At 48.5% G+C, this 22,127-nt stretch overlaps 1 protein-coding gene and 1 long non-coding RNA gene across 4 annotated transcripts in view; one reads left to right on the top strand and one right to left on the bottom strand.

Moving 5' to 3' along the window:
• Gfod1 (Gfo/Idh/MocA-like oxidoreductase domain containing 1) overlaps positions 1–22,127 on the bottom strand; it is a 96,544-nt gene that overhangs the window by 6,465 nt on the left and 67,952 nt on the right. The window lies entirely within an intron of this gene.
• On the top strand, positions 5,138–7,805 carry LOC142848148 (uncharacterized). The gene is made up of 3 exons (XR_012910379.1): positions 5,138–5,377; positions 6,009–6,434; positions 7,685–7,805. It is a non-coding gene; the product is annotated as an uncharacterized LOC142848148 (long non-coding RNA).

Raw genomic sequence — 22,127 nt, 5'->3', positions numbered from 1 at the left:
ACGTAAAATGCCTTATTTGATAGTTTTACAAATGTGTAAAGAATAAGAAATGTTTATTTGCAGCTGGGCGATGGTGGCGCACACCTTTACCCAGCACTTGGGAGGCAGAGGCAGGTGGGTCTGCTAGTTTAAGGCCAGCTTGGTCTACAGAGAAAGACCTGGGACAGCCAGGACTGCACAGAGAAACCCTGCCTCGAAAAAAAAAAAATTCATTGCTTACAAACTGCTTTTGAAATCTTTAGTTACACAGTATCTTTTTCTGTGTAAAATATATTTCACTAAAATTATCTCATAGGTAAAAGTTATCAAGTTTATATGTTACATGAAGCTTTAATAAAGCTATGTTGATAAAAAAAATAGCCTTTTCTAGAGAGGAAAGAGAATAATAGTATAGAACCAGGGTATGTAAGTTCAGGTCCTAGACAGAGAAGGCGAGTCCCAACGTGAGGATGCGCTTCCTTGGGAGGAGAGAAGGCTGACATTGGGGTTCACGCTGTAGCCCAAGCCTGGCCTGGACACAGCAACCTTCCTGCTTCAGCCCCCGGGTCTGAGATACCAGGCACGAGCCTCCAGACTCAACCAAATGTGTCTTAATGATACTCTGAAAGCTTTGTGGCTGTTCCTCCCCCACCCCACCCAGGATTCTATTCAGAGTTTAATTTGCATTCTGTTGGAATGGTTGGACTTGGTCACTGGCAATGCTTAGTTGAATATTTTTCTCATGCCATCAAGAGCCCGGCATTCATTTCACTTTAGGGGTGGGTAGTACCTGCTTCCTCTTCCATCCCTATCTGTCTCTGGATGGTCTTATTGCTTTCAGCCAGCAGAGCTTGGCCAAGTAAGAATGGGCATCCCACCATGTCAGTAGCACGATGCCTCTTGGAGCCCTTTAGAGACTAACTGCTTCTGGGTCTGGAGAAGAAACAGATCAAAGGAAGAGAGAACCACAGAGACTGACACGGGGTTTATTCTGCAGAAGCCAGGAGCCTGAGAGGAGGAAAAACTCTGCTGGACCTGGAGAAATGGCAACCGGAGTGTAAGCACACAGACCTGCTAACCAGCCAGGTAAGATGTAGAGGGAGCTACCAAGCCGATGCATGGCCTGATGTATGTAGACCCTCCGCTGGAGATGTGGTCACTCAAGCTGCAGAAGAGAGAGGGACCCCAGGGCAAGGGGACTCTGATGAATCATAAACCCCAAACTCACTTGTCCAGACTATGGGTTGGACAAAATCTTTGAACTCCTTAAATAAGCTGAGTTTGTGGCAGCCCTGTAATTATAGATGCCTGAATAGGGGGTTTCCAGGACCAGAAGTCCTCTCATTTCCCCACTGGACAAGTTAGCCAAACAGAAGTGATTGGCACAAGGGGGGAAAAAACCACACAACAGATAGCCATGGTTGTAGTGTGAATTCTAATTGGTTTTAATAATAAAATCCAGAGTCAGATATTAGGGGGATAAAACTGAAAGATAGAGAAGCAGAGCATCCAGCTGCTAGAGTTCTTTTTACCTCTACCAAATCCTCAGACGGAAGAGGGCGAGATTCTGTCTCCCTGAATCCTCAGATTGAATGCCATGAGCTCCTGTTTCTCCTGCCTTATATTCCTCTCTTTGTCTAACCATATCCCTTCCTGTCTCCACCTCCTTAGTGCTGGGATCAAAGGAGAGTGACTCTCAAGTACTGGGATTAAGGGTGTGAGCCACCACCACCTGGCTCTGTTTCTCTTTTAGACTGAATCAATATTGTGTAGCCCATGGTGGCCTTGAACTCACAGAGATCTATCTGCCTCTGCCTTAGGATTAAAGTGTGTGCCACCACTGACTGGCCTCTATGGCTAACTAGTGGCTAGCTCCACACTCTGAAATTTAGGCAAGTTTTATTTGTTAGATCACAAACAAAATATCACCACACATGATCTTTCACACGCACACCGAGTTGTAGCCCTCAGTCCCAGCATTAAGCATAGAGTGCCTGACTCTGCTTGCCAGTTCCATCTGGCAGTTTGGCTGTTCCTTCTCTGAGGATGGAGGCTCCGGCAGTGGGGTGAGGTAATGATGGCTTGCATCACCAGCTGCCATCTCCATATATCACACAGTGTTCTGACAACAGGTTCGTGTTGCCAAAGGACAGATGTGCATGTAAACAGATTATCCCTACGATGATGGTGACAAATACTGCCAACATCTATATTACTCCTGTGGAGCATGGGTTCTGGCAGATGCTAGACCCTACCGCAAGTTCCCCTGAATCAAACAATCTCTCTTGCACGTGTGAATGACACTTTTGGAAATGTTTTCTAGTATGAAAACGAAACCAATCCACTTCACCACATATACCCCAAATGAGCCATGAAAGGGCAGCTGTGTAGATGAAAGGATCCCGAGGAGTGTTCTGGAAAACGGAGGATGAATATACACAGAATAATATCCCATCCCCAAATCTGTAGATAGATCCTCATGGGTACAGCATCCTTCCCATTGGGCTATCGCTGCATGCCGTGGGTTCCCACATCCAGTAAGATCCTCAAGAATATAAACTTGATGTTGTCAATGGTATGGTCATAGCCAGAGTGTCCTGCACGCATCATACCCAGCCCTTGGCCTGCAGTCTGTGACAGCCGTGCTTTGCAGATGGGGTTTTGGTAACACCTTTGTATAGTCTATCCTTGAACATTGTAAGCAACTTCTAGAAATCAAAGAAAAAAAAAATCCAAAACACAAACAGTTGCTGCTCCAAAGGTGCTTTGTACATTTTATTTATAGAGCAAAAACCTGGGAACTGCATAGGTGACCAAGAATGGATAAGGAAACTGGACTGCAGCCTTCCAACAGAATAGCGAGCACCCGCAAACCACAAAGACTGTTCAAGGACACACAAGATGACTACGAGGCAGTGGTGTGTGAACAGGCTGCATTCAATATGCTATGACGCCATCGCCCTTGAAGGAGACAGAAGCATGCATTGGCGGGGAACCCTCACAGTGGTTTACTCTTAACTCTGGTCACTAGAGTTTTGCAGTCTAGAGGCTGAATGAGGGCTTGACACAATCATCGTGGGTACTCTCTCACTGAGCTGAAGTACTTCCAATTTTATCTGTTCTTTTTTGCCTGCAATGATCAGGGGGAAAAATGCCCCTTTTTTTGGTTTTGTTTTCTACTCTTGAAGGGGACAGAGAGACTCAGAGTTATGGGAAAGAACCCTTATCTCTTGGACTCCTTGAATTTGCTAAGTTTCAGAGGCTCAGGCTCTGCACATGCTCCCCCCCCCCCCCACTCCAGCTGTTAGACTCTCTTTGCATGTGGTGCTGGGGGGTGAAATACAAGGTCTCTTGGCATGCTAGGAAAGACCTCTGCCAGCAACCAATGCCCTACCTCCCTTCATTTTTTTTGAGGCAGGGTTTGGCTAGGTTACCCAGGCAGAACTTTAATAGCCCCGTTAGCCCACTGAGATGGAAACTGTGATCCTCCTGCCTCAACTTCTCAAGTAGCTGGGATGAGAGAGCTGCATCACCAGAGAAAAAGCTGTTTTGGACTCACCATATGCAGTCAGACTGTGCCTTCTCTAAGGAAAAAAATGGGAGAGCCATTGCCACCACCCCATATTCTTGTGGCAGTATACGCATAAGGTGTAATAGCACACCTCATAGCGAATGCATCTTCCCTCAAGGGCAGAGGACCCCGACCCTGGGAACTTCCAACAATCTCCCAGAATATTCACACGGCAGTGAACTCAACAAAGGCCCTTGGAACACATGGATTCCATCTCTCTGCACACACAGGAAGGGCAAAGCGGATGAAAGGCAAAAGAAGTGGCCAAGAAAGAGGCATTTGTGGTTTTGCAAACCCCAAACATTTTGCAAACACTGGGAGAATTCCATCAAAGTCCTCTGGTGTTCCCAGCAATGGGATCCGGCAGACATTCTGCATGCCCACTGCAGCTGGGACCAATACTAGCCACCCCGTGACTTCACCCCAGTGGCTGGGGACTGCTCTCACAGCTCCAAACTCAGCTGGCTCACTGAGAGACCTGTGCCCATGCCCAGAAATAAGTAGCTTGGGATACTGCCACTTCTGTCCATGTGGTTCTGTGTGACCAAGAGTTAGTGGTAGAGAAGACATCTTGGTCTTCTGGGGAAGGCTTCTTAACTGTCCTTTTCATGGGCTTCTGTCCTTTGTAGAATGATGCAGACCTTAAGACAGGTCTTTGGAGACTTCTGTATCTAACCTAACTTCATTTATAGGACTGGAACCCCCACCAACAAATAAAGTGAGAGCTACATGATCATTAAGGAGAAAAATAGGAACCTCCCCCTGTAGGCATGGGGCTGAAACTGGGAGCCTAAAGGATGGTAAACAAACTCTTGGCAGGAGGCAGGGGTGGGGGGGTGGGGGGTGGAGGAGTTTTTCATCAAAAGCAGAAGCTTGATGCCCTCCTAAGGTCCCTCACACTTTCTTCCAGCCTGCTGAGTGTGTTTCCTGTCACTGGGCTAAATGCCCATGGCCTTCACAAGGAATCGATGCTACAGATGGAAGACGTTTCCAACTGTACGATACTAAAGCCTTCTGTAAACAGCTGTTTCCCTCATCTCCTTCATGCTCAGAATCTCCAAGTTGTGACTGAGTTCTGACTCAGGTCTTGACCACCAAAAGACCAGAACTTCTGTGGGTCATCCTCCATGCAAATAGTGCCTACACAGCCTGGGAACCTAGGCGAGGAGTTTCCCATGGACACTCTGGGAAGAGACACCTACATTCTGAGCTCCTGGGGAGCAGGCAGAGGGTGGTGGCCACCCAGGAACCAGAGTCATCCAGGCAAAAGCAGCCGGGATCTTTAAAGTACCCCAACCCCACAGCTACTGCCACTGGCATAGTTCCAGCTACGCACCCCCTTATCTAATCGGGTGGCATCTTCAAGACCAATGCCAGGTTCCCAAGCCTCTTCCTGGTCATCCCACTTGTGCTGACGGTCACTTATGATCTGGAAGTCCCAAGCAACTGTTTCAGCAGACTGGTAAAACCCCCAAAAGACATTCCACCACATGGGGTTTCCTCCCCTTGTCAGAGGATATAGAGAAGTTATTTCTGCAGCTAACTCCTTACCCTAACTTATACCCTGACTCTTGACCTTTTCTGCAGGAAACACCTTTTCCTAACTTATAGCTGGACCTCCAACACTCCCAGACCCTGGGACCAACAAGTGAGGAAGATGGACAAGAACTCCCAATCCAGTCAGTAGAGGAAAGAGGAAACCAACGAGGCAATGAGTGATTATTACAGGATGCAGGCCATCCAAGAGATGAGCAAGCAATGCAGTACAGCATGAAAGAGGGGCTGTCCAGCTGTTTTGGACAAGTGAGAAAGCTCTCTGTTCAAGAGGTAACATTTTATCTGGGTTCTGAAGCTTGTGTAGGAGTTTACCTATTTGACCTTAAGATGATGTCCCCTTTAGAAATGATCTAAAACAGAGGTTCTTACTTGAGATCCTAGTAGCCATCAAATCTGGATTGTTTACAAAAACACTGTGCCTATTGTGAAGTGCAATTTTCTCAAGGTTAGACTCATTAGATTCCTAAAAGAACCTGTCATTCAAAAATGATTGTGTTGGGGGTCTAGAGAAATGGTTCAGTGGTTAAGAACATGGATTTCTCTTCCAGAGGACCTGAGCTCAGTTCTCAGCACTCCGTGTCAGATGGCTCACAACAGCCTGTAACTGCAGTCAACCCCGGGGGCGGGGGGGGGGGGGGATTTGACACCTCTGAATTCCATATATACAAATTTTTGTTGTGTTTTTTTTTTCTGGTTTTTGTTTTGTTTATTTTGAGACAAGGTCTTACTATGTAGCTCTGGCTGGTCTGGAATTCATGATGTAGATCAGGCTAGCCTCAAACTCACAGAGCCTCACCTGCCTCTGCCTGCTGAATGCTGGGACTGGAGGCATGCATCGCCACACCCAGCCCTAATTATTTTTTTTTTAAATAAAGTCTTTTTGTTGTTTTTTTTTTAAAAGGTGAAGCAGAACCAGGTCTTGAAGTGAAGGAGACAGTGAGGAGCGAGAGCCAAAGTCCTGGACACCACAGATGCCAACCTCTCACTGTCTGTCACCCAGAGGTGGGACAGGTGGCCAGCTCCCGCTCACAGCAGTTCGCCCTTTAGTCTAGCCCAGTCTCCATCCATCCTTTCTCCCTTCTCCCAACTCTTCGCTGGCCCTGCTCCACCCCCACCTTCAACCCTCCAGCCCCCCCCCCCCCGCCTCCCCCACATACTTTAAGAAGTCAAAACCTCAACACAGATGGCTCGTCCAGTCCCCCTCCCTGCCCCGACCCCCTCCCTACACAAACTCCACTCCTCATCTGCCTGAGCATCTGACAGAAGCAACTTCCCAATTCAGAAGACTCATCTGATCCTGAAAAAGAATTGACACTGCCTACAAATAGTAAGTACAAGGGACTGGAGAGATGGCTCAGTGATTGAGAGCACATACCGTTCTGGCAAAGGACCTGAGTGAGGTCTATCCGTAGCACCTGCATGGGGCAACTCACAACTGCCTGTAACTAACTGTGGGGTCTCTGATGCCTCTTGACCTCTGCAGGCATCTGTAGCCACGTGCACATACCCTAACCCCTGACACACACGTAATTTAAAATATTTTTAAAAATAGCAGCCACAGCCTTGAGTTAAGCATTCACTTTCTGCCAGAGGAGCGTCCACGCTTTTCCTGCACTTCTACTGTCCAGCCTGTACCAATCCCAGGAGGCAGACACAAATACCATCCCCTTCTTACAGATGGGACCTCTGGAGGTCACCAGTCAGATCTAGGATTTGAACTGGAGCCCATCTGATCTTGTACACAACCCCTGTCTCTGAGCACCCCAGTTTAAGACTGGTGTGGTGGTTCTTTGCAAGTTGTACACCCTGCTATGTGTTCCCCATCATCACTGGTTATATGGAGGGGGTGTCTATGCGTACAAGCAATGTCTGCAGCATGCAGCCCCAAAGGACGCTGGGAAGAGAGTGTGTGACTGTAGTGAGTGAGCATGGGAAATCAGGACAGAGGGGGCTGGGGAGCCTCATGCAGAGCTCGGTGGCATTGCAAGTCTCAGAGCGACTTAAGTTTCCACCCTAATTCTGAACTTGAGATGGAAATGGGTCAGGGTGACCCATATTCAGCTCCTTTGTCACAGCCCTGGGTGCCCTCACTGGGCTCGGAAAGAGGGTCACCACTAATGAAAGGAAATGAGCGTGGCTGACAGTGATGGGGTTTGGAACTGAACTGAAGTAGCCGTGTAGACTTGTCTACACTGGACGCACCCCAAGTCCAGAGTATGTGTGTGTGTGTCCCCACCCCTCCCCCCTGTATCCATTACAAACCCCCCTCCATGGAGGCAGGATGGAAAGATGATGGAAAATTCCAGGGACATGGGAAGGGCAAGGGGCCCTCTACTCTGGAGTCTGCTTGGAGCCCCTCACCAGCACAATTCACAACGGTTGCCTGCACACAAAGAATACTTATGTAGAAATCCTGATAAATAAGAATGCTAAAATATCAATAAACCCAGCTCAAGGCCTTAGTGGAGGTAACCTGAGGAAGGGCTTCACACCTTGCAAACAAGCTTATTAATGTGTTGATAGTGGAGAGGCTTTAGCTTCCTGCACCCCGGTGATCCAGAGTTCACCCTCTTACAGCCCCTCAGGTGCCGGCACCTCAGGAACCAATCTGCGATTCCTAACCAGAAATAACTGAAATTCCACATATAACTGTTGTAAAGACAGTGACCTGTGCCTCCTTCCAGAAGCCCACACCTGGGTAAGTCGCCTTCATTCCCTAACACCTTCCTGTTGACTTGGCTTCTGGCATTTACTAAAAAATGCCTTTTAATAACTCTAGCTGGGCTTCTTACTGGCTCATCCTGAAATTCTTTTCTTCAACAAAGCCAAGGATGGGGCTTAGCCCAAGCTAAGATCTCTAAAGGCAGACTCCTCAGGACTCGTTGGCGGCAGCACAGAGCGGTGTCTCCGTGCCCAACAATGCCATGACTCCAGTCCGTTGCCCCAGTTCCCCTTTGTACAGTTTCCCCTGTGAGAAATAGAAATTTCCTATGCTGTTTCATGGACATTACCATAGCAGAATGAGTAGCAGGGATCATACCCCAAACGCCAAGCATCTCCACGAGGCTACGGTAACACTGAAAATGTGCTGTTGAAAATCTCCAGACAGCTCCTCCCAGCCTGGACATCCTTCCAGCCTGGACATTCCCAGATGTTTCGTTTTCGATGTGAAATCTCTCCCTTCCTCTGTGGGCTCACATGTTTGCTTGGAAGGTTGTGGAACTTTGGGAAGTGGGACCGAGCGAGAGGAAGCAGGTCATGGAAGGCCTTGAGGTTTATAGTGCACTTCCGCTTCCTGTCTCATCTCTGTTTCCTGCTTCTTGGAGTTCTGCTTGCATGCTCCCTACTGCTATGCATTCCTTTCCTTAATGGACGGAATCCCCTCAGACTGCTAACCAAGATAAACCTCTCCTCCCTTAAGTGGCTTCTGTCAGGGATTTGGTGGCAGCAACTAGATGCTGCTTCTGGCCTAGGGGCGGTGTGAGAGAGGTGTGGAGACAGCAGGGGAGTCTGCCAGAACCAAGCTCTGAGTAGTGGCCAGGTCCCCAGGTAGGCGGATCTGGGGAAGAATTCCATGCCATCAGGTTACATATGTGGACCCGCCTAGAAGGGCAGAAAGATGGAGGGGTGGGATATGGAGCCAGCCAGGACTGTGAACGCTCAGCAGTCCTGCTAAGTAACCAGATGATGCCTGCTGAGCCTGAGTGGCCATGATGCTGGGAGCAGCCACTCATGAGTCTTGACCACCATCCCCCACTCAGACAGGACAGAGTCCAAGGCACCAGCTGGATCCCAGAAACAGAGAAAAGAAAAGTGATGACAGCCATAATTTCCTCTATCAAAGAAGTCACTCGGGGCAGTGATGAAAGGTGGGACAAAAGAGAACAGAAATGGTTGGATTCCATGAGGGTACCAGGTCCAACAACAATTTCATTCCCCTGCCACGGGTGGAGGGTGAATTCTCACCGCAACTCCTGGTGTCTCCAGAGGCCCTCACAGCCTTTAACACAAACTACCTGCTGCTTGAAGCCAGTGTTGTCAAGAGAAACACTATCCTCCCTGTAGGTAAGAAAGACCATAGACTTCAAATTAGGCGACATCTCAAAAAAGGGAGGCTGGGGTAGAGCAGCTGCTTAGCATGGCCTTCGCTTAGCACGGCCTGGCCTTCGTTCCATCCCCAGGACTGAAACAAAAGCAGTAATAAGCCAGGAGTGGCCAATGGCTCGTACCCATAACCCCAGCACTCAGGAGGCAGAGTCCTCACAAATCTGAGGCCAACCAGGCCTACATTACAGAGTTAAGACCCTGTCTCACAAAAATAAAGAAGAGGAGAAAGGAGGGAGGCTGTGGCAACCTTCTAAGGATCGTGCTTTAGACAGGAAATCTGCGTATATTTATCCCCAAAGGTGTTTGGTTTTGTTGCTGTTTTAAAAATGAGACATGTTATACAGCCCAATTGACGGGGGATGCTTCTCTGTAGGCTGTGAATATGTTTTACTAACATTGCTTAATAAAGAAGCTGCTTTGGTCAATAGCGAGGCAGAACAGAGCCGGGCCAGGTGGGAAATCCAAGCAGAGATACAGGGAGAAAGAAGGGGGGAGTCTGGGAGAGGTCAGCAGCTGCCAGAGAAGCAAGATGTGAGGTAACAAGCCACAAGCCTCATGGTAAAATATAAACTAATAGAAATGGGGTAATTTCAGTTGGAAGAGCTAGTTAATAATAAGCCTGAGCTAATAGGCCAAACAGTTTGTAATTCATATTAAGCTTCAGAGTGGTTACTTTAAAAGCAACTGCGGGACTAGGTGGGATGAGAAACTTCTGGTTTACACCCAAGTTTCTGGCCTCTCTTAAAAAGTGCAGTGCTCTGGAAATACTGCTCTTCTTCCCCAGAGCCCCCAGCATAACATGGCAGATGGCACATGCATCATTAGTTCTGCCCAGTCCCCCTGCATGGCTTTTCCTATTGAGGTACTGCTCTGCACGATGCTCCTTAGCTAGCACTCACTTCTCTAGATCAAAAGTTCAAGTGGGCGAATGGGGTCCCTCATAGGGGTCCAGTAGGCTATCTGGGGAAGAATCTGCCTCTGAGCATAGTTAGCTGTTGGCTAAATTTGGTTCCTTGCAATGATCAGACTTCCTGTTTTCTTACTAGTGGTGTAGCTTCATCTGGATCCAACATCCCTGCCACATGCCCACATCCATCTGCCCAATGCAGATTCTGGAGGCTAACTCCTCCTCCTCCTGGCCATCTGACTTCCTCTGGAGCTCTGGCTAGTTGGAACATTCTGCCTTAGACGCTTCAGTCAGATCAGCGATCGCCACCCATGGTCTCCTTTCTGCCGCTGAGCTGGTCAAGGGAGTGCTACCGAGGGGCAGAGGTCATCCTAGAATGCTGTCTTCCAGTGACTCCCAGCAGTCTGCTCATTTGCACCTCCTGCTGGGAGCTCTAGACAGCTTTGGCAGCTGCCAGCGTGGTACCCCTCCCTGTGTCTGTCTTGCACGCCTTTCCCAATGCTAGCTCTTGCGGGAGCTGTTACTCCATCAGAGAGACGCGGTGAGGTACTCCAGGGTTTTAAAAAGAACCTATTATTAACCTATTATTAGTCTCCTTGTTACCAAGGTGACTGTGTCCCCACTCTGGCTCGCTCCATACAGCATGAGCAGGTGCGGGGTGGGGCAGCAGGAGGAAGGAAAAGAGGACTCGAGCTCCTCTGTGCCCGCAAAGCACCACACGAGTGTTATGCGACCTGTTTCTGGCAGAATGGGGGGAAGATGAGGTTTTGCAGATTGTGACTAAGACCAGCAATACACACCAAGTCCATGCTGCGTGGCAGGGTTATGATCTCCGAGCCCTATGCTTCTCATTAATTTTTAAAAAGAATTTTGTTTACATTCATCATTTACTGGGTGCATATGTACCATGGCATAGTTGTGGAGGTCAGAAGACAACTAGGGGGAGTTGGTTCTCTCCTCCCGACTGCCAGTCAACCCAGGTAGTTAGGCTTGGTGGTAGGTGTCTTTACCTGCTGACCTATCTTGTCAGCCCCAATGGCTCCCATTTTCTGGCTAGACAGTGGCTGCCTGAGGGAAGGATTTGTACCTCGGGGCTGCCAGAAGCATTCAGGAAGAAGTTCCCAGCTCATGAGATGGGGGTGAGGGGCCACAGAAGTGGGAAAGTAAGAAGAGGACAGAGCTTGCCCACAGCACAAGAGGGCCGTTGCTCTCTCTTCCTGAGGTCAACTGTCTGATTACTCCACATCTGAGGCAATAAACTGGCCAGATGAACTGAAAGATTACTCTCAGGGAGGAGGGTGGCTGAGGAAACCGGCCATGGTGGTGACAGGGCTTCACAACAAACACACACCAAGGCTCTGCCTTCTACAAGTCAGCACTCACTCTCTTGGCCAAAGGTGCTATGTGACTTGGTCCTTGCCCGAGGCTTTACCTCAAGGCTAGGTACCACAGAGTGGGGGCATTGCTGGGTCATGCTCATAACACCTAGGGCAGCAAGACTCATAATATTGCAGGCCCTTGCAAGAACCAAAGTACCTCAGGTGGTCAAATCCTACCCAAGGAAGTGAAGAACCCTCATTCTCGTTCCTCAGTCAGGGGAGACAGGTGACATACACGGTGAGGACCCTGCTGGCCTTACACCCTCTGACCCAAAAAGATCAGCGTAGCTAGGAGATGGCCACAATCCCCTCCCATAGCCCCAGGCAAACCAGAGCCCGAGCCACTCATGACAGCTGGGGATAATTATCAACAAGCCACCTCCTAGAACACCTTCACCTACATTGTCCAGTCTGTGACCAAGCTCAAAGACAGTCATCCAAGGGTGTGTGTGCATGTTTGGAGACCCAGGAAGAGTCATTTGGGGAGTGTGCCCTACCCCTCTATCTTTTTGGAGACCCAGGAAGAGTCAATTGGGGAGTCTGCCCAGCCCCTCTATCTCCTTAGTGTGTTGGGATGTACCCACCTAAGGTTCTTGGTAAAAGGCACAGTTTCTATATGTTAGGTCTCACAAGAGGTCCGAATATCCAGAAATGAGCTCAAGCTGGACTGCAGAAGGATTTCTGTTTTAGATAAACGCCAGCCTTCCTCAGGAACTTGTGAAACAGGTTTTTTGTTCCTCCCAAAGGAGCCAGTTCCCTTACTTCTGGCAGAGGGGACATATGACCCTCCAGCTGACATATACCTGTGGCACTTAACAGTATGTCAAAGCCCATGCTGGCCTCCGGGCTCCCTCAGCATCACAAGTACCTGGTCCACAGCAGCATCCTGGCCTTTGAGCCTCTGGCAGCTACTCCTCCTCTGTCTAATCCACAGGATTTGCCCGCCCACACTCCTTCTATAGCTCTTCTTGGTCTATCTCTTGCTATTCTCTCTCTCTCCGCCCACTCTTGTTCTCTCACCGTGCCCCATTCTCTAGCTCTTGTTATCTTTCTGTCACCATTACTCTCTCCCACAGCCTATGTTCAACCTGCTTTCCTTTCTCTCTGCTCTGGACTCTTCCAGATGCCCCTGAATATTTTCTCTCTCCTTGTCACAGTAAAAATCTGCCCCCTCAAAATGGAGTGGTCATGTCAGCAGTTTCTTTACCGTTCCCTCTCTCACACGCTGTACCCTGTATTGAAGCCAAGCCAATGGCTTTCTTCCCCAGTAGCCTTTGCTGTGAAAGCGTGGGCACACCCATGGGTTTGCCCAATCACGGATCTCACCTGAGCCGGATACATGAGGAGAGAGGGAGAAAGGTGGAGACCATGCTGACCGGGGGCAGTCATAGTGCCTCATTTGCAGGCTATGGTGGCAGGGATGCTAACAAGGGCTTTGGATGCTCTGTGCAAGCACCACTACGTGACACAAATTCTATCCATATTAGTTGAGGTTCTTGGTGGGTTGGGGACTGTCATTCTAGCCATTCTCCTGCCTCCTGGAGATGTCTGTAAAAGAACCACCCCCTCTTTAAAAATCCCAGTCAGCTAAGTTCAGCCCTCTGGCCTCTGTGTGGTCAACTAAAACACTCAAATACCACGTTTCCTAACTTTCTAGAGCCATCTGGGATTGGTCAGGGGAAGCACTGCACACCCACTAAGAACCCAACATGTGCCGAGCAGTGTTGGCACACGCCTTTAATACTAGCACTAGGGAGGCAGAGGCAGGCAGATCTCGGTGAGTTCGAGGCCAGCCTGGTCTACAGAACAAGTTCCAGGACAGGTTCCAATGCCACACAGAGAAACCCTCTTGAATCCCCCTCCTAAAAAAGAACCCAACATGCAGAAGACAGAATAGAGAAAAATGGGGCCACATAATACAGGCTCTAGTTTGCAAATGCTGTAAGCACAGCCACTGGACACAGAAGAAGCTTGCTTGGTTGCTACGTGTATAAAGTTAAAGTTATCACACCCATTCCTAAGGGCTGCAGTGAGCACAGGGCAGGGGCAACCGACCCGAGGCACAGAAAGGCTCCTAATGGCCTGCTGAGGTCAATAACGGATGCAAATAAAAACTGCACAAGTCAGCGTTTACTGCTGGAATTCAAAACAAGTCATTGGCTGAGCGCTAAGGGAGTGACAGTGCAGAGGATGGGGGGGGGTAGGTCTGTAAATCCCAGGAGCTCCTGGGCCCGCCTGGCTGCAAAGACAATAACAGGTGGCCTGCAAGCTCCCTAAGAGGCCAAAGAGGGTGAAGTGAACCACGTATAAGAATTACACACGGTAACCAATGCCAAGTTCACTTTACGCTCTGCAGAGCCCAAGCAGAGGCTTTGAAAGCTTTACTATCTGTCTGGAGTAGCCACGGGGAGGCCAGGCTGGCCAAATGTAGGGCAAAGGTTGCCCATTAGCTGCTTCTGGTAAATAAAGGAGGCTTGGCTAGCTATGAGAGAGGCTGCTGCTTAAAATTGCTCTGGCTAAATCATAAAACTCAGCTTGGGTTGCTGCTCATGATTCGATCTGTTTTGAGGTGGGGTCTCCGGCAACTCAGGCTGGCCTGGAGCTCCCTGTGTAGGGAGACCTTCCCATCCTCCTGCCTCTACCTCCCATGCGCTGGGATTATGGGCACACACCCACAAGCTGTGTTTGTACTGCGGTGCAGACTGAGCCACATCTCCAGCCTGAGATTTGGGTAGGGATGTGCTACTGTCCTCTGTGGGCAATAATTATATTCTGCCAGCCAAGCTCAGAGCCTGAAAAACTGAAGGTGCGGAATGGCTTGAGAGGGTTTTCACAAAGTACTTGACTCCTGGCAGCCAGGAAGCCAGTTGATATCTTCACTCCTGTAGCCTTTATCTCTTAAAGGGACAGCACTTAATTTTCCCCCTGAGGTGAGGGTTTGGGCAACCCTAATCATCCAAAGGAAGGCAGAGCACCTGAGGGAGCTGAGATGAGACTCATTGCCCTGGTGGCACTGGCCAGAAAGAGGCCTGGCTGTTTTCTTTTGCAAGCATTTCCAAGCACAGCAGGCTGTGTGATGTAATAGTCCCTAAAACACGATGTGCCTGGGCTTACATGGCCCCAGCAAGTCTCCTTCAGAGCTAGAGCAGCCTGCAGCCCTCATGTGACTTGTCAGGTACAGAGGACCTTACCTGCAGTTGAGGAAATGGGGTAGGAATAGACTTTTTAAAACTCATTCTCTCTCTCTCTCTCTCTCTCTCTCTCTCTCTCTCTCTCTCTCTCTCTCTCTCTCTCTCTGTGTGTGTGTGTGTGTGTGTGTACACATGGATGCATGCCATGACACACATGAAAGTCAGAAGATACCTTGTAGGTTCCATTCTATCCTGCCACCATCTGGGTTCTGGATATGGAACTCAGATCCTCAGGCTTGGTGACAGTCATCTTGCTGGCTCTGAAATGCCATTTTTGTTTATTTATTTTTATTGTGCTTGTTTGTTTGTTTGTTTGTTTGTGACAGGCTCTCTTTGCATAGCACTGGCTGTCTTGGAACTCATTCTGTAGACCAGGCTGCTCTGGAATTCAGATCCACCTACCTCTGCCTTCCCTGAGTGCTGGCAGTAAAGGTGTGTGCCACCACACCAGGTCTGGAGTGACATTTTAATACTTTTTGATCCTTATGATGCCCTGAGGCCCTTTAAAAGAGGTCAGAATGAGAAAAAGACAGGCTCCATCCCCAGAGTCCCAACAAGGCTGTAATGCTCTCTTGCATATTAAAAGGCACAGTAAATAGGGACTAGAAACCTGTATTCTAGAACATTCGCTGTCACAGCACCTACCCATCAATCAAGGCACAACAGCAATTTTTTTTTTTTTAGAAAGGAGGTCATTTTATGCCAGTCAGTACTTCAGTTTACCCCTACCGTGATATTTGAGTTTTACAGAGGCTCTTTAATACTTACTGGTAATTTATAATAAAACTGGGAACTTGGCTATGAGAAGCTTAGCAATGAGTAGAGCTCCAAGGAGGTGTGAAAAAGACGTAAAACAATGACTGTGTAATGCATGGGCCCCTGAGGTGGGAGTCTGATGGGGTTAGTGCCTTCTTGACCTCCAAAATAAAGTTTCCTGAGCTGTCTGGTACAAAGTAAAATAACCAGCTACCCCTTGGGTGGGTTTTTAATATAAAGGAAGATAGAGAATTTTGTTGTAAAACATCTTGAATTCCTCTAGAATTAGTAAACTTCTTGGCCCATATAGTTAAAGTTTGATCATAACTCTAGAATTTCCCACCATAGCAAAAGGCAGACCCAAGCCCCAAGAAGAAGAAGCCCCTAGGAGCTGTTTAGATGCAGCAGAGTTTACATTCCAGCCCCTGGGGTATCTCACAGCTAGAAGTCTCAGATAGGAATTGTGGTATTGGTCTTGTCTTCTGCATCTGCTAACCAACCAGGCACTGCTACAGATAAGCTGTTGCTTAGCAACTGCTGCAACCCAATGCCAGGGGAGAGCAGAGAAGGTGAGTGTTGGATGTAAGGTTGATGGTCTGATGTCAGGCATGCGTTATCTCAAGATAGGACAGTCAAGAAAAATTCCACACAGATACCTGCTCCCATGAGCGTACCGTAGAAGAGATCAGGCAGCTAAGAGTGTCCCTGGAAACCTTCGTCCTCAGTACTGTCCTTCACAATGGGAAGAGTAGCTGTGATGGGAAAGGCCCTTGAAGATCATCCTACCTTCATGATGAACATGGAGTCCACAAAGGACTCTTACCCTGCGCTTGAGCTTAGAAAGAGAAGCATTGCTCTGCTTTTATCAGTGGTTTTGTGAGAACTGACAGGATCGTCCAGTTGGTTCACTGAATAGTCATGTGCTTGCTATGTGCGTGCTCAGACTCTACAGGTCTTAAACAGTGCTGTAGGTGGGGCATGCAGTGGGCAAATCAAAGTACCTGAAATAAAGCCAATCCAAGCCCCCTCCCATCCTACCTCCACCCCTACGTCTAGGACTTAGGTCCTACAACAATTCCGGGTATGATGCTATACACCTGTAGTCCCAGCATGTGGGAGACAGGTCTAAAGTTGAAGGTCACCCTCAGCACAAAGCGGGGTTTCATGGCTAGCCTGGACTATGCAAAACTGTCTTAAGCCTCTTCTACCAAAATCAAATAAACAAAATTCTAAAGAACACTGGCTGAAAATTGAAGCACTGTTCCAGAGAAGAATAAGATCTAACAGTCGGTACGAACAGCACCATGTTGGCAGCTTTCTGTTTCCGTAACAGAGAGCTGAGATGAGCGACTCATAAAGAGAAATGTTTGCTTTGGCTCCAGCTTGAAGGTTTCAGCTCACGATCAGTTGGTTCCGTTCTCGAAGCCTGTGGGGTACATGATGCCAGGGATACATGGAGATGTAAGGCTGCTAATCTCATGACTGGGAAGCAAAAGAATCAGGGAGAGGAAAGGCCTGGAGACTATCCCATTATCCTCCTCAAGAGCATATGTCCCAGTGACTAGGCCCACCCCATGAGCCAAACGTTATACACTGCCCAGTTCCGGGTATTGTGTTATAGCAACACAAAATGGACCAAGATGGGGCCTGTGTTTTTAGAGGGAATTGTTAAAAATGGATTAAATAGGAAAAGGGCATATCCATCTGATGACAGGCATGGTCTTCAGCGCTGTCCTCAAACAGGAAGCGCAGGGTAGGAAATGAAGAGTCCATAAACCCCGATAAATTATTACAGCCTTGCCATAGAGACAAAGGGGGGCAAAACTAAAGGCAGAAGTTCCCACACCTTAACAACCAGACCCTGACTATCTGGAGCCTGACCTCAATGCCTCGAGATGTTTACACAACTCTTTAGAGCCTAGCTCCGAGACCCATGACCCTTACCCCAATCAGCCAATCTTAGTAGAAAATGGGAGCTGAAAAATTAATTATGTGATAACATTGCACACTTCTCTATCCGGATAAGGACCCCATAGAATCATGAGACAAGATCGAGTACTTTCTCTTAACTGTGGCAAAAGAAGGCCTATTCCTTCCCAGAATCAGTCACTACCGCCCTGTCGCTCTGCCCACCAGCTATAGCTCTGTCTCTCCAAGTGGTATATTTTCTTTAATAAATTTTCTCCAACTAATCTTTCCTATACTTTTCTCCAACTAATCTTTCCTATACTTGTTCTTGTCTGGTGAGATCCCTCCCCCATCCCCAATGGCATTTGTCTCCTACAGGGGTATCTTGTTTTTCCTTTCTTGTAATGTAACACGAGGTTCCTGGCTTAGGCTGGCATTCAGGTACTAGAGAAGCCACACTTGGCCCTGGGAAGGCAGATAAGGAAGTCAGTCTCTTCCTCAGCTTCTAGCTTCCTCTAGATAAGCATAGAGAGTAACATCCTGATTAGCAAAGCCAGCTTACCTAACTCTGACGCAGAAATGGCAGCCCCCTTCCACTCGCCCTAAAGAATCCAAAAGGACGCGGTTTGGAGACCTTGCGACCTCCTTCCCCTTCCTTCCCACCAAAGAACCCCCCCCCCCCCACAAATGTTTCTGTCCAATGGACAAACCCCGGGGAGCATAAGCAATCATGTCTGCTATCTGCCAAACACCGTCCACCAGCCACTGTGCCAAATGCTTCATCTTTGATCGTCCCTGCAGTTAGATCGTTGTCTCCATTTTATGCGATGAAGACAGAGGTCATATCTTTTACCCTGTGCCACATCACAGAACCCAATACAGTAGCCAGGTCAGAATCTGAACTTGAGCAATGGGGTCAAGGCGTGGGGGTGGTAATAACATAGCAGTACCATGACCTGCAGGGATAGGGACCTGTTCGTGGGAGCTGGAGCCACCCTCAGTCCTACTGAGCGTGAGAAAAAGATACCTCCCTGACAGGATGGCTGGCATGATAGCTACCTCTGAATCCAAAGCCTTCCTATCTCCCATCTTCCCTTGATACCGGAGACACACACACACACACACACACACACACACACGAGAGAGAGCTTCTGGGATAGGAATCGGCTTTCTTCAAAGCTTCCTTATCTGCCTGACTTCAGGCTTCTTACTGGAAAGCTAGAGACCACAGAAGACTGGACCCAACTACAGACTCATCCACACACCTGGACAGAGTCCTGCCACTCACTATGATCCTCAATTCCTCTTCTGCAGGAAGAAAACAACACACTGTCTCTGGTCACCGAATGATCTTCAAGTGCATTGAGTTCCCCTAAAACCCACTAACTCTTATCCTAAAAGTTACCGACGTTTCTCACTCCCTCCCTGACAGAAAGGGTGTATAGTTTTCCAAGAGATGTTGGACCAAAAACACTTAACGGTCTACCCTGCCCCCGTGCATGTAATACATTTGTGAGTCTTCTGTGTCTCTTTTTCTCGCTCTGACAGTTTATTGTAAAAATCTTTCAGACTGGAGGGGACAATTCCTTTTTGTCCCTACAGTCTTGAGGTAGTGTATGTTTCAGAGTGTCAATATCTTAATAATCCTAGAACCTGTGAACATTCTTTTGTGTGGGGGGGAGAAAGGGGACTTTGCAGATGTGATTAAGGCAAGGGTCATGAGAAAGTAACAAGCCCAGATTACCCAGGTGGCCCACTGTAATCACGGTGCCCTCCCCAAGAAGGAGGGGAGAGATGAGCAAGAGTAACCAGAGGTTATAGAGCAAGATGCTGGGATGAGCTCACACGGAGGTCATAAGTCAAGATGGGTAGGCAGCTGCTTGAAGCTCCCAGAGCAAGCCCAGTCTGCCGCCATGCTAAACCTAGACTTCTTACCTCTGGAATGGTTAGAGAGCACATCTTTACTGTTTCAAGGACACCACACCTGCAAGAGCAGCCGGAGGAGAGTCAGAGGTAGATATGGGGATGTGTTGTATCAGGGGAGGGGTGCTCACCTCACAGGAATGGAGAGGGAGCTGAATGGTACCAACCACAAGTGTGCATGGTGGCCCTCAAAGACCCACACCTGCAGAGTCACGGAGAGGACAGGTGTCAGAGAACACTCCAGGGAAGGGACAAGGGTACCTGAGACAGGCAGCTACCTGGACAGGGGCTAGAAATAGGTCAGGGAGCAGGCTTCCAGAACCATGGTCTCTGCACCTGAGGACAGCAGCCTGCTGTGAGAAATTGCCCCAGACTTCCCAGGTGACCTTTTGCTGCTTCTTTCACTTTCAGTCCTTGGCATGATCCTGAAAGGCTGGAAGCTATATCAAATCGTAAATCAGAGAGACGGCTGGGGAAGGCCTGAGGCCCTAGTACCAAGTGGTGAACAAGCATCTGGCTTCATCTGATTCTTGGCTAGACACTAAGCCAAAATAAGAGGGCAGGGTGGGAACAGGAAACACATCTGGCCAAGGGCCAACAAAGGCTCGGGAATCCTGAAATGGCAGTGGTGGCCTGCAGCAGAGGTGGCAGGAAAGACACATGGCCACTGGCATCCCTCCAGAGTGCCCTTTGATGAGTCTGATGAGTTTCAGGACAGAAGAGTGGGCTTTGGCTTTTTCCCCCTTTAATACAATGTATTTTATATGAAAAGGAACCAAATGCATTTGGAACTAAATCTAAACTCTGCACTGATTATTGCTATTGGGTTTTGGAGCTAGGATCCCATTATGTTCCTCGGGTTGCCCTGGAACCGCAATGCAGCCCAGACTGGCCTGCAAATCTAATTTCCCATGCCTCAGCCTCCTGAGTGCCGGGATTACAGGCCTTTGATATCACCCCAGTGTTGTATTTATTATATTCTCAGTGGTGTAGTGAGGGGAGGGGCATGAGACAGGCCCTAATGTACAGCTTAGACTGACTTCAAACCCACAGCAAACTTCTTGTTTCAGCCTCCTGAATACTAAACTTTGTATTAATCTCATTTTTATTGTGTATGTATGTGTACCTGTGTGTGTGTGTTAGAGGCTGATGTCCGGTATCTGCCTTCATCACTCTCCATCTTTTCCTTTTATTGCACTTATTTATTTAGAGTGGGCGGGTGATACACGCCACAGCACGTGTGTAAGACGTGAGAGGACAGCCTGTAGGAGCTGGTTCTCTCCAGCCATCATGCGGGTGCTGGAAATCGAACTCAGGTTGCCAGAATCAGCCACAAGCACCCTTACCCATCAAATCATCTCACAGGCCCTTATGCTTACATTTTATAGTTTATTTGTATGTGTGGACATGTATGCACACATGGAGGTCAGAAAAGGACAACCGGGTCCCTCAGAACTAGAGTACAGAGGCCCTCGTGGAATGCCAGCCTATTGCACAGGTGCCAGGACTTCAGTCTTCATGATTGAGCAGTAAGGGTCCTGAACCGCTGACTCACCTCTTAGTCCTACCAGCTTGGTTTTTGAGGCAGGGTCTCTCAATCGAACCTAGAGCTCACTGATTAGGCCAGACTGACTGGGCTGCAGACTCCATCACTGCCTGGCTGACCTAAGCCCTGAAGGCCCACACCATGGCACCTGCTCTTTATGTGGGCACTAAGACTGAACTCAGGTCTTCATGCTTGCACAACTAGGCTGTCAGTGACTGAGCCATTTCCTCAACCCCCGCATTCAAATTTAAAAAACGGAAATGTTTGGGGGCTGGAGAATGGCTCAGCAGTTAAAAGCACTGGCTACTCTTCCAGAGGACCCAGATTCAATTCCCAGCACTCACATGGCAGCTCACAACGGTAAGTCCAGTTTCAGGGGCTCTAACACCCTCACACAGACATGCACACAGGCAAAATACCAATACACATAAAATAAAAATCAATTATTTAAAAAAAAACACAAGTTGTTTGTTTAGAGAGAGAAGTCAGAATCTAAGTCACATCCTCAGACACTCTGTCCTTCAAAGGACACATTCCCTTTTCTCCGTCCTCAACAACATTGCAAAAGAAAGCAAAAAGCAGCTGGGTGGAGGCACAGAGGGCAGAAGCTGGGTGCTCCGCAGGGGACGAGCCCTGCCACGCTGGCTACTGCCCTGTGTGTGTGTTCACTGGTCCAGTTTGCTCTGTTCTGTTTCCACGACTACAGAGGAGAAACGGAACTCTGACCTCACGGGCCTTGTCTGAGCACTGAAGGACAAGTATGCCCTGTGCTGTCCCCAGGCACTTGGTTCCTATCAGTCGGAGGTTTGTGGCAACTCTAAATTGGCTGAATCTATGCCTGGCATTTCCCCAATAACTCACATGGCCAGGAGCAACTATATATTTTTTTAAATTTACACTTATTTATTGTGTGTGTGTGTATACCGGTGTCTGTGTGCATGCATGCCATAGTATTAATGAAGGCCAGAGGACACCTACGGGGAGTTGTTTTTCTCTATCACATGCACACTAGGAATCAAACACAAACCAGCACACTTGGTGGCAAGTGCCTGTACCCTTCCTGAGACATCTCTCCTGTCCTCAGGAGGATTCTCTCTCTCTCTCTTTCTTTTTAAGCAATAAAATATTTTTAAGTTAAGGTACAAACAGGTTTTGAAATTCTGCTAATATGATGTCTCTTTTCCTTCGTGTATGTGTGCATGCACACCCATCAGTGTCTGTTCGTGTCCATATCAACGTGTGTGCTCACAGGCCAGAGGCTAGCTAACCTCAGGTGATCTTCCGCAGAAGCTGCCTCCTCCCT

Source organism: Microtus pennsylvanicus, chromosome 4 (genome assembly GCF_037038515.1).
Source record: "Microtus pennsylvanicus isolate mMicPen1 chromosome 4, mMicPen1.hap1, whole genome shotgun sequence".
Lineage (NCBI taxonomy): Eukaryota > Metazoa > Chordata > Mammalia > Rodentia > Cricetidae > Microtus > Microtus pennsylvanicus.
Note: the sequence above shows the minus strand (reverse complement) of the source record. Positions and strands in the feature narration are given on the sequence as shown.